The sequence below is a fragment of the Pipistrellus kuhlii genome, unplaced genomic scaffold, assembly GCF_014108245.1.
Source record: "Pipistrellus kuhlii isolate mPipKuh1 unplaced genomic scaffold, mPipKuh1.p scaffold_m20_p_1, whole genome shotgun sequence".
In the NCBI taxonomy this organism is placed as follows: Eukaryota; Metazoa; Chordata; class Mammalia; order Chiroptera; family Vespertilionidae; genus Pipistrellus; species Pipistrellus kuhlii.
In genome coordinates, this window is record NW_023425404.1 from 23217551 (window position 1) to 23226602 (window position 9052).

General features: G+C 45.7%; 1 protein-coding gene across 3 annotated transcripts in view; it reads right to left on the reverse strand.

Annotated features, from left to right (window-relative positions):
- Window positions 1–3407, reverse strand: part of DAAM1 (dishevelled associated activator of morphogenesis 1) — a 156386-nt gene extending 152979 nt beyond the window's left edge. Inside the window, exon 1 of one of the 3 annotated variants that reach the window (XM_036435127.2) lies at window positions 3262–3407. The gene's annotated coding sequence lies outside the window, so the exon portion shown is untranslated. Of the gene's footprint in view, window positions 1–3114 lie in introns of all 3 variants that reach the window. The other 2 variants (XM_036435136.2, XM_036435153.2) reach the window with 2 other exon arrangements.
- Between the last annotated feature and the right edge of the window lie 5645 nt (window positions 3408–9052).

Sequence of the window (9052 nt, forward strand, 5' to 3'; positions counted from 1 at the left end):
AAAAGCAAATAATCGCAAAATATGTATATTTCAAATACACGAAAGTCACATGCTACACAGGAATTATGGCTTATGCCGAGATGCAACTGCTTGACAGAAACAGTTGATGACAGAACTTATCAATGGTAAGGATATACAGATACTGGATCTCTACTCATGGCTCAACTACTTAACATTGATTCTGCAAATATTTATTAAGTACCTACGTGGACAAGCACTGATTGAAATGCTGGAAAGACAGGGATAGACAAGACACAGACCCTGCTCTCAAAGACCTTAGAAGAATGAGGAATTGGAATTGGTGTCAGAATTATAGAGGCAGAAAGTAAACAGATAATTAAATTTTTGTTTCAGTCAATGATAATCTAGGGCAAAAATAAAGAGTAAGTGATAACTGATCCTATTTCTCCATGAGAAAGAATTTACATACTTAAAATGAGTTGATGAATGTCAATCACCTAGCACATAGCATCCCCAAGCATGCACCTGCACACAAATGCACATGCATAGGCTCTCACAGATACACACTCCCCACCTCCTCCCCCTTAACAGCAATATCTGGGATAATATACCTTAGTATAAAATGAAAGCAGAAGGGAAACAAAATATTTGTGTAATCAATTACACTTAATGAAATCAAGTTGCAAATAACTGCACTCAAAAAAGGCAAAACCTAAACAATTAATTCGAACCTAAAAGAACATATAGAAGTCAAGATTCTTAACAGTATTAGAAATAATATAAATAGTGCCCTAGCAGGTTTGGCTCTCCAGGGTTTGATTCTGTTCAAGGGCCTGCACCTTGGTTGCAGGCTCCTCCTTGACCCAATCCCTGGTTGGGGCTTGTGCAGGAGGCAACCAATCAGTGTTTCTCTCACATCGATGTTTCTCTCTGTCTTTCCCTCTCTCTTCCCCTCTCCCTAAAAATATAAATGGAAAAATATATCCTTGTGTGAGAATTAACAAAAGATAAATTAAATAATATAAATAGTAAAATAGGCTCGCCATGTATAGCCAGGTTATTTTGCCATCTAAGTAAAGCTTATTAGATAGAGATATTAACCCAAATGCCACAGTAGTACAACCTTGGTTTAAACATCCATCCCCATATTTCTTTAAGAAAAATAAAAGGCAATGACCAAGTCCTTAGATCACAGGATTTTATACCTAGAATCAACTTTAAGAAACCTTCTGTACCCTTCTCTCCACATCACTCATGACTGAGGTCCCCAGAGGTAAAGAGTTAACCCCAGAGTGGGTAGCCAGTAATGACAGAGCCAGGTAGGGCCCAGGGCAGGCTTCCTAGATCCCAGTCCAGCATGCTTCACTCTCAAGTGCCCGCATCCTCTAGGCAGGCTTTTAGATTTTATCAGAACCACAAGGGATGGCAGTGACTTCCAGAATTCCGTTTCACTTAACACTTGTCCATAAAAACTTCCAGTGAGTTGCATCTAGGTCATCCTGAGGACCTCTACGGGTGGCCAGAGAGCTCCCACATTGGGAAAGCTACCTCCAACGCTGCCATTCACGGTGCCAGGAAAAAGAAATAGCTAGCCTGAAAGGGAGGGGGAGATCTTTCCAATGAAATTTTCAGAATTTGCCGCAGGAAAAAGAGGCTCCAAACAATTATTTCCGGCGAGGGAAGTGGAGAGGAGAGGTGTGGGCAATCTGAGAGGCAAAGTGGCTAAGAGCTGTTTCCAAGCTATTTACGCGAAAATGGAGAGAGAGCCCTTGGCTGTGAAAGCGGGTGAAGAGGAGAGAGCAGCTGGGCCCAGGGCGAGCATTTGACCACACTCGCTGGCCACTCCCTCCCAGCTGCCCGCAGAGCCACATCGAATTGAAACAGCAGTGAGAGCAGTTAGGATTCCGACAGCAGGAGTCGCCATGGCAACGGGATTCATCTTGCAGACAAACTCCGCTTCAATTCGCTAGGTCCTTCTGGAGCCTCAAGGAACTACCAGCTTGACGATAGTACCACGGTCACGGGTAGCATTTGCTCTCGATGTTCACCTGGGAGTGATTGGGGGGGGGGAGGAGGGGAAGGGGAGCAAAAGGGGGCGGGGTTGGAGAGAGTGGGACGCGGGTATCTAATCCTGGGCCCGGAACACCCAACCTCAAGCCTGTGAGCCGCTTGAGAACAGAGCCATTAGCAGGGTTGGATCAAGGAGTGAGGAGAGGGAAGAATAAGGGTGCCAGCAGGAACCGCCAAGGAAACCCAGGGGATGTTATAGGGTTCTCGGGCCTCGCGCGCACGTCTCCAATCAGAAGGCCAGCGGATCACCAGGAGCAGCATTTTCGGCACCAGTTGCCGAAAAGCCGATTACCGAGCCCTCCTCCCCCACAGAGAGCCTTCTCATTAGATTATTCGACATCCCCCCCCAATGCTTTGCCACCTCCCACCAGGGCTCCGGGCAGATGCTTCACCCCAGTCCAGGTGCTCTTTGTTGAGGGAGCAACCGGTGCAGGGGAGGGGGACCACGATGCTCCCTCCCGGAGGACCGGGGGGCGGGAGCGCTCCGCGGCGGCGCCGGGAGCCGAGTCCGCAGGCGGCAGGCAGGCAGGCAGCCTCCCCTCGCCGCCGGCCGCCAACACCCCTCGCTCCGTCCGCAGCGCGGGGTTCCCCTCCTCTCTTTGGAAGCCTTGATAGCTTTCGACTTTGCCTGCATTACACAGCCATCCATCCCTTTCACAGAAGCGGAGGTGCCAGGGGTGGCGGCGGGGGCTCCGCTCGGAGTCCCTCCGTCCCCTGTCGCCATCTCCCACTCCACCTCAGGATTCTCCCTCCGGGAGCCTCCCGGCTGGCCGGCCGGCAGCTCCCGAACAGCAAACAGCGGCAGTGCCCGCGGCCAAGGCCACGACCCCCGGCACCCCAGCCCCCCGGAGGCTGCAGGGAGAAGACGGCTCTGTACCTGGTACCCCGCCGGCTCTCTAGGCATCCGAGCGCCTCGGAGAGAAAGGAGGGAGGGACCCTCATCTTCGGGGGCGCCTTCCTCTGGGCTCGCCTCCCTTTGCGCCGTGCTTGCAGCCATTTTTTCCAAATCCAGCTTGGCAGCCGGGAGCTATCTAGGTCCCGTTCCCACCCAGACCCAACCTGAAGGACGGGTTTAATATTTACCTACGGGTCCCGGGAGCTCGGGGGAGGCAGCCGGAGGGTGCGCCGCGAAAGCCAGCGCCCGACCAGAAGAAGGGCGCCCACCCCCACGCCACCGCGCGATGCCAATGAATGGATGCTGCGGGCGAGGCGGCACAGTCCCCCGCTTACCTGAGCAAACCCTGCATGCTGGAAAGGCGGCTCCGCGCTCCGGGTACAATGGGATCCGGTTAAACAGTTTCCTTCACAGCCGCCCGTAGGTTACCAACTCGCAGGTGACATCACTCCCTCCTCCGCTGATAGGACCCGGTGTGGCGCCCACTGCGCATGGACTTCCCTTTCGGCCCCGTGAGCTCCTGGGAGTTGTAGTCCACGTCTCCCAAGAAGTACCTAGGTATAGCTATGCTCCTTGGGGTTAGCGGAACTACACTTCCCGACGCACGCCTCGGCCTCTCTGTCTCCGCCCCCTGGTTCCGCCCCCAGAGGGCCCCGCCCCCTCCCCTCCCTCCAGCCCTGCAGTGGTAGCGGTGGTCCTGCAGAAGCTAAATTGTGGACAGCGCGGGCGGGGGGCATCCCGCGGTCGTGCTCTTTGACTTGACCTCCACGGGGCCGGTGGGAGCTACGAGGGGGCCCAAATGCGCTATCGGCCAGGCAGCTCTGACCAACCCTGCCCAGCTGGAAACAGAAGATTAAGTCTTTCACTGCCTTTTCTTCGCGTAGCCACTAATTAATAGAACGCACGGGTTTCTGGGTTAAATGCAGCCCCGGAATTCCCCCACGTCCCCGAGGATAAGGCGAAGCCCACCCCGAAGGAGAGAGGGGAAAAAATCCCCGCGTGCTCCCATTTGGTATAATTTATCTTTCTGTCTTCTCTTTCCTTCTCCCATTTAACGGAGTTCGTGGGGAACAGCTCAGTTGGCTGAGCTGACAGAATAACGGAGGTTGTCACTAATAAAAATGCAGTGTAATCGACAAGACAGTCGCCGCAACCCTCCCTGGGGGAGCCTGCTGCTGCCGCCGCTGCTGCTGCTGCTGCTGCAGAGATAACGCTATCGCGCAGCCATGCTTTTGTTCTTCCCTGCAGCAGACTTCCCGCTCTGATGGCTTTCAACTCCCAGGAAGACATCTTTTTCTAAAAGTTTTAATAAATGACATATAAGCGTACACACTTACTTTTAAATCATTAACCCTGTACCCACATTTTCCATACTTTTAGCTTCAAATATTTGTAAATGATCTAAAGCAAACAACATGCTCTTCAAGAATTGCCCTGATCTTAATATACCTACATGTGAAAGGTGTGTATCAGAATTCTGAACCTTCAGGGAGATATTATTTTTAATATGTAAAATATTTCCGTGGCATTTTTCATTCAATGAATGCCAAATATGAGTGTGTGTGTGTGTGTGTGTGTGTGTGTGTGTGTATCATTGAGACCAATCGCAAGGTGTCTTTTTAAATGGAAAAACAAACACCCCAATGCATCTACTTATTTCAGTTGTAAAAATACATTACAATCACATCTGATGTTGAAATCACATAGATAGATCAGCTTACACCCCATTTCCACTAGCAAAATCTCTAGAATACTGTATGTCTTGTGAAGTTCACAATTACTATTTTAAAAACTCTCCACCTAATTTTGGTGGAAATCACTTATCTCATTTCATTGTGCAACAATAACTTGGGTTCAAGAGAAAAATATTTATGAAACTAGTTGTGGATCTCAGAGGAGAGGAAAATGCTTTGTTCTGCCGAGAGAGGTGTTTTAGTGCTGAGTTCTGGTTTTCTTTTAACAAGCCTATTGCTTATGTACCAGACACATTTTTCTCCACTGAAGGAAGATAACTTTGAATATTGCTCTCCTGTTCTGAACTATTCTGTCCATTCCAAATATTGTCTTAAATGGAACCCAGACAATACAAATGTTCCACTGGCCATCAGATCAAGAGTACAATCAGTGATATTCTAGCTAATGGGTAGGCTCAGTAGGCTTAATGTATTGCAGTTCATTGTGGAAAAATATTCAGAAAGAAACTTGACCTGGGGTGATTCTAAAAGCTCTCCCAGTTTTATAACTGTGTAAAACTTTTAGATGGAAATATAATCAGTGAGCCTGGAATTGACTTAGATCGGATGTAGAGAGTCTCCATAAGGCAGGGTTTATCCTTATATATAAAAGAATATTAACGAAGTACACTGAGGGGTAACTTTATAGAACAAAATTACCTTACAGCAAGTTATCTTGGGGTTTCAGCAGTGAATGAGAGAATGGAGTCTGCCTCGGAAAAAATAATCTACTCTTTATAGCAATTAATATTAATATTATAGGAGTATGCTGTGTGTTACGTATATAAAGGTAACTGTGAACAATAGTGGGGCTGTGTGTGTGTGAGCTCTACTTCCTATGAAATAGATATAAATATAGGTAATAAATAATGAAAGCAAGACATTGTGTTTGGAAGGATTTTGCTGTACTGTAAGTGTAATGGATTTAAACTGATCCCTGCATACTGTTTCACCAGTAACCAGGGGAAATAAAGATGGATCTTCTGCATCAAAAATGCAGTCTGAGGACCTGAGGCCAGAAGCTTAACTCCTACGGAGATAGAAGGGATCTTACTCTTCTCTCACCTCTCTCCAGTCCCCGCTGGGTTGCTTAGTGGTTGAGCATCGACCTATGAACCAAGAGGTCATGGTTCGATTCCTGGTCAGGACACATGCAGCCCATCAGTGATTCTTTCTCATTATTGATGTTTCTATCTGTCTCTCCCTCTTCCTTCCTCTCTGAAATCAATAAAAATGTATTTTAAAAATACCCACTCTATTAATTTATATTCCCAATGGGTTTCTTTATTTTTTTCTTCTCTTTTTAAACAACTGCTGCTATTCTAAAATGATCTTTTGAAAGGCCTTGTCTTGTCCCACAATCATTGCCTACTAATTAGGAAGCTGTGAGACCACTGAAAACAGATTTAATTGACCTTTTAGAAGTAAAGGGAACAGGAAGGGGCAGGGATGAGGGAAGATACAGGGTATTTTGCTGATCTTGCAAAGTAATCTCTTAGTTCTGGCTACAAGGTTTTACTCTAAATGTTGGATTTTAGATAAGAGGGGAAATGAGATATGAACAGAGAAAGAATTTTAAGTTTGTAGCCTTGCATGTGCTTTCAAACAATAGCTTGGTGTTTCGCAACAATTGATGTTGTGTGCTGAGCCCAGGTTTGGGATCATTCCGTTTGCCCCTTTTGAGCAATGTGACATTGCTTGTTTGGGTGGCTTATTCTCTCTGAGCCTTGGTTTCCTTACTTAAAGAATGGGACTGCCCTAGCCAGTTTGGCTCAGTGGATAGAGCATAGGCCTGCGGACCGAAGGGTCCCAAGTTTGATTCCGATTAAGGACAAATGCCTGATTTATGGGCTGTCCCCAGGAGGCAGCTGATCAATGATTCTCTCTCATCATTGATGGTTCTTTATCTCTCTCTCTGAAATCAATAAAAATATTTATTTTTTTTTTAAAAAAGAAGGGGGCGAATAATAAAACCTACTTCACAAGGTTTGCGAGGATTAAATTAGATGAGACAAACTGAAAGGAACTATACAAATGCTAGTTCTTGTTATCATTTGTAGTGTTCCCCTAGAGATTATCTCAGAAATGTCCACCTTAATTATGGAACAAGTTAATAAAAACATATTTGAATTTTTAAAAAAAATCTTATTCTTGCTCTGGCCAGTGTGGCTCAATTGGTTGAGGATGGCACCATGCACCAAAAGATGGTTGTTGGATTCCCGGTCAGGTCACATAACTGGTCATGGGGTGTACTGGAGGCAACTGATTAATGTTTCTGTCTTGCATCAATGTTTCTCTCTTTCTCTCCCTCTCCTTTTCTCTCTCTCTATAATCAGTCACATGTTTTTTTTTGTTGTTGTTGTTGTTGTTTTTTAATCTCATTTTTAACAAAAAACTGAGAAATTATACCTGTTATGCATATTATCTCACTAACTTATAAGCAGGCATAATATACCTTAAAGAAAAAATGAGAAATTCAAATTGGACAGTGCTAGTTCTTGGCTATTTTTCAGATCACACTTTGTCCTTCTGCAGTGCCCCAAGTTGACCTCAGAATCACAAGCCATCATTCCCAAGCTTCCCAGCACAGGGTTTGGAGGCAGGAGAAAGGGAGAAGCCAGGGCATTTCTCCACCTCCGCAGAGTTGCACTGGGTGAAGCTTCTGGCAGCCTGAGCAGCATTTCCTCTGTTGAGCTAGTCTGTTGTGGTCCCAGCTTCTTCCAGATTGCCCCAGCTTCTGTTCTCCCTTTGTCCCTCCAGCCTAACGCTGGTGATAGCTTCCTGTTGTGACTAACCTCTCCTTGCCTGTTGGTCTTAGACCTCCTAAGACAATTCTCTGTACTATAATATAACTGTTTTAGATACTTAGAATGGTTTTGTTTTTGTGGTGGAACACTTACCTGATATACCCTTGTCTCAGTTCAGGTTCTTTTAGGGTTCAGACTACAGAACTTTTCTATGGCCAGTTTATGCAAAATTTAAAAAAAAAAATGTATTGGGATTTATTCAAAGACTTGAACAACTAAGGCACCACTTAAGAACAAGACCAGCTCAGCTGGCATGGCTCAGTGGTAGAGCGTCAACCTATGAACCAGGAGGTCATGGTTGGACTCCTGGTAAGGACGTGTGCACAGGTTGTGGGCTCAGTCCCCAGTGTGAGGCGTACAGGAGGCAACCGATCAATGATTCTCTCTCATCATTGATGTATCTGTTTCTCTCTCCCTCTCCTTTCCCCTCTGAAATCAATAAAACTATATTTAAAAAAAAAAAAAAAAAAAAAAAAAAAAAAAAAAAAAAAACAAGTCCAGTTCTGTGAACCTAAACAGTGGTGGTTTTTGGACCTTCTCTCCAGAGCATTGCTCTAATAGCCCTCAGTCTCTGTGTCTCTTTGTTCCAAACTTCAAATTCCTGAGAGAACCTGATTGCCCCATCTTAGAGAAACTATCTCCGCTTTAATTATCTACAGCAGTGGTTCTCTAACAGTAACAGACCAGTAACATCAGTATCATCTGAGAGCTTGTGAGAAATGCAAATGCTAGAGCCCCACCCGTAGACCTACTGGAAAATACTTTAGGGTTGGGTCCCTCATCTGTGTTTTAACAAGTCCTCCAGCCCATTCTGGCACACTCAAGTTTTCAAACCACTCATCTATAGCAACAATTACAAGGTTGTGTGGCTCAGATATGATCCCTCAGGACCTGTCCTGTTGTGGGAGTCTTCCAGAGAGGAAAAAGTTGTGAACTTGGCAGCCATCCCCAAGAGGTGTCTGGTAGAGCTGGTAAATCTGTCAGCATCTTAACCATAAAATTTGGTTCTTCTTGAGGGAGAGGACTTGTAGCTTTCTGAGCTAACAAATCAATGTAGACACATAAATTCTAAAGCTGATTAGGAAATAAAGATAGGATCTAAAAACTTACAATAGCAACCTAAAACTTCTCAAGAATAATAGAAACAGAAGAAGCCGAATGCTTCCTGAATTATGTGGAAGCCCTGAGGCCAACTCTTTCTGGTTTTGAAGACTGAAGTCTTGCCTCCAGATTCACAGTCCTGCCCTTCTTGACCAGGAATTCTCAAATGAAGACTCTACTGACCTTCCGTGGGTAAAAATCCCCTCGCCATCCATGTTAGATGAACCATTCCACGTGAGCTTTCAAAATATTCCCTACTGAGTGTGTCACGCAATTTTAATTTCCTTTTTCTTTTTAAACATCAAATTTCTCTATGGGCTCTTTTACCCTAACATGGGCAATCCACGTGTGGCAAAACCTTGTCTACAAGTAAAAAATAAAAATAAAAATGGGCTGGGTGTTCTGCGGAGAGAAAGGATTCTGTTGACTTTCTCTGTAACTTTCCTCTTGGGAATTACCCTGGCAGATATATTCTCCCGTGTAGC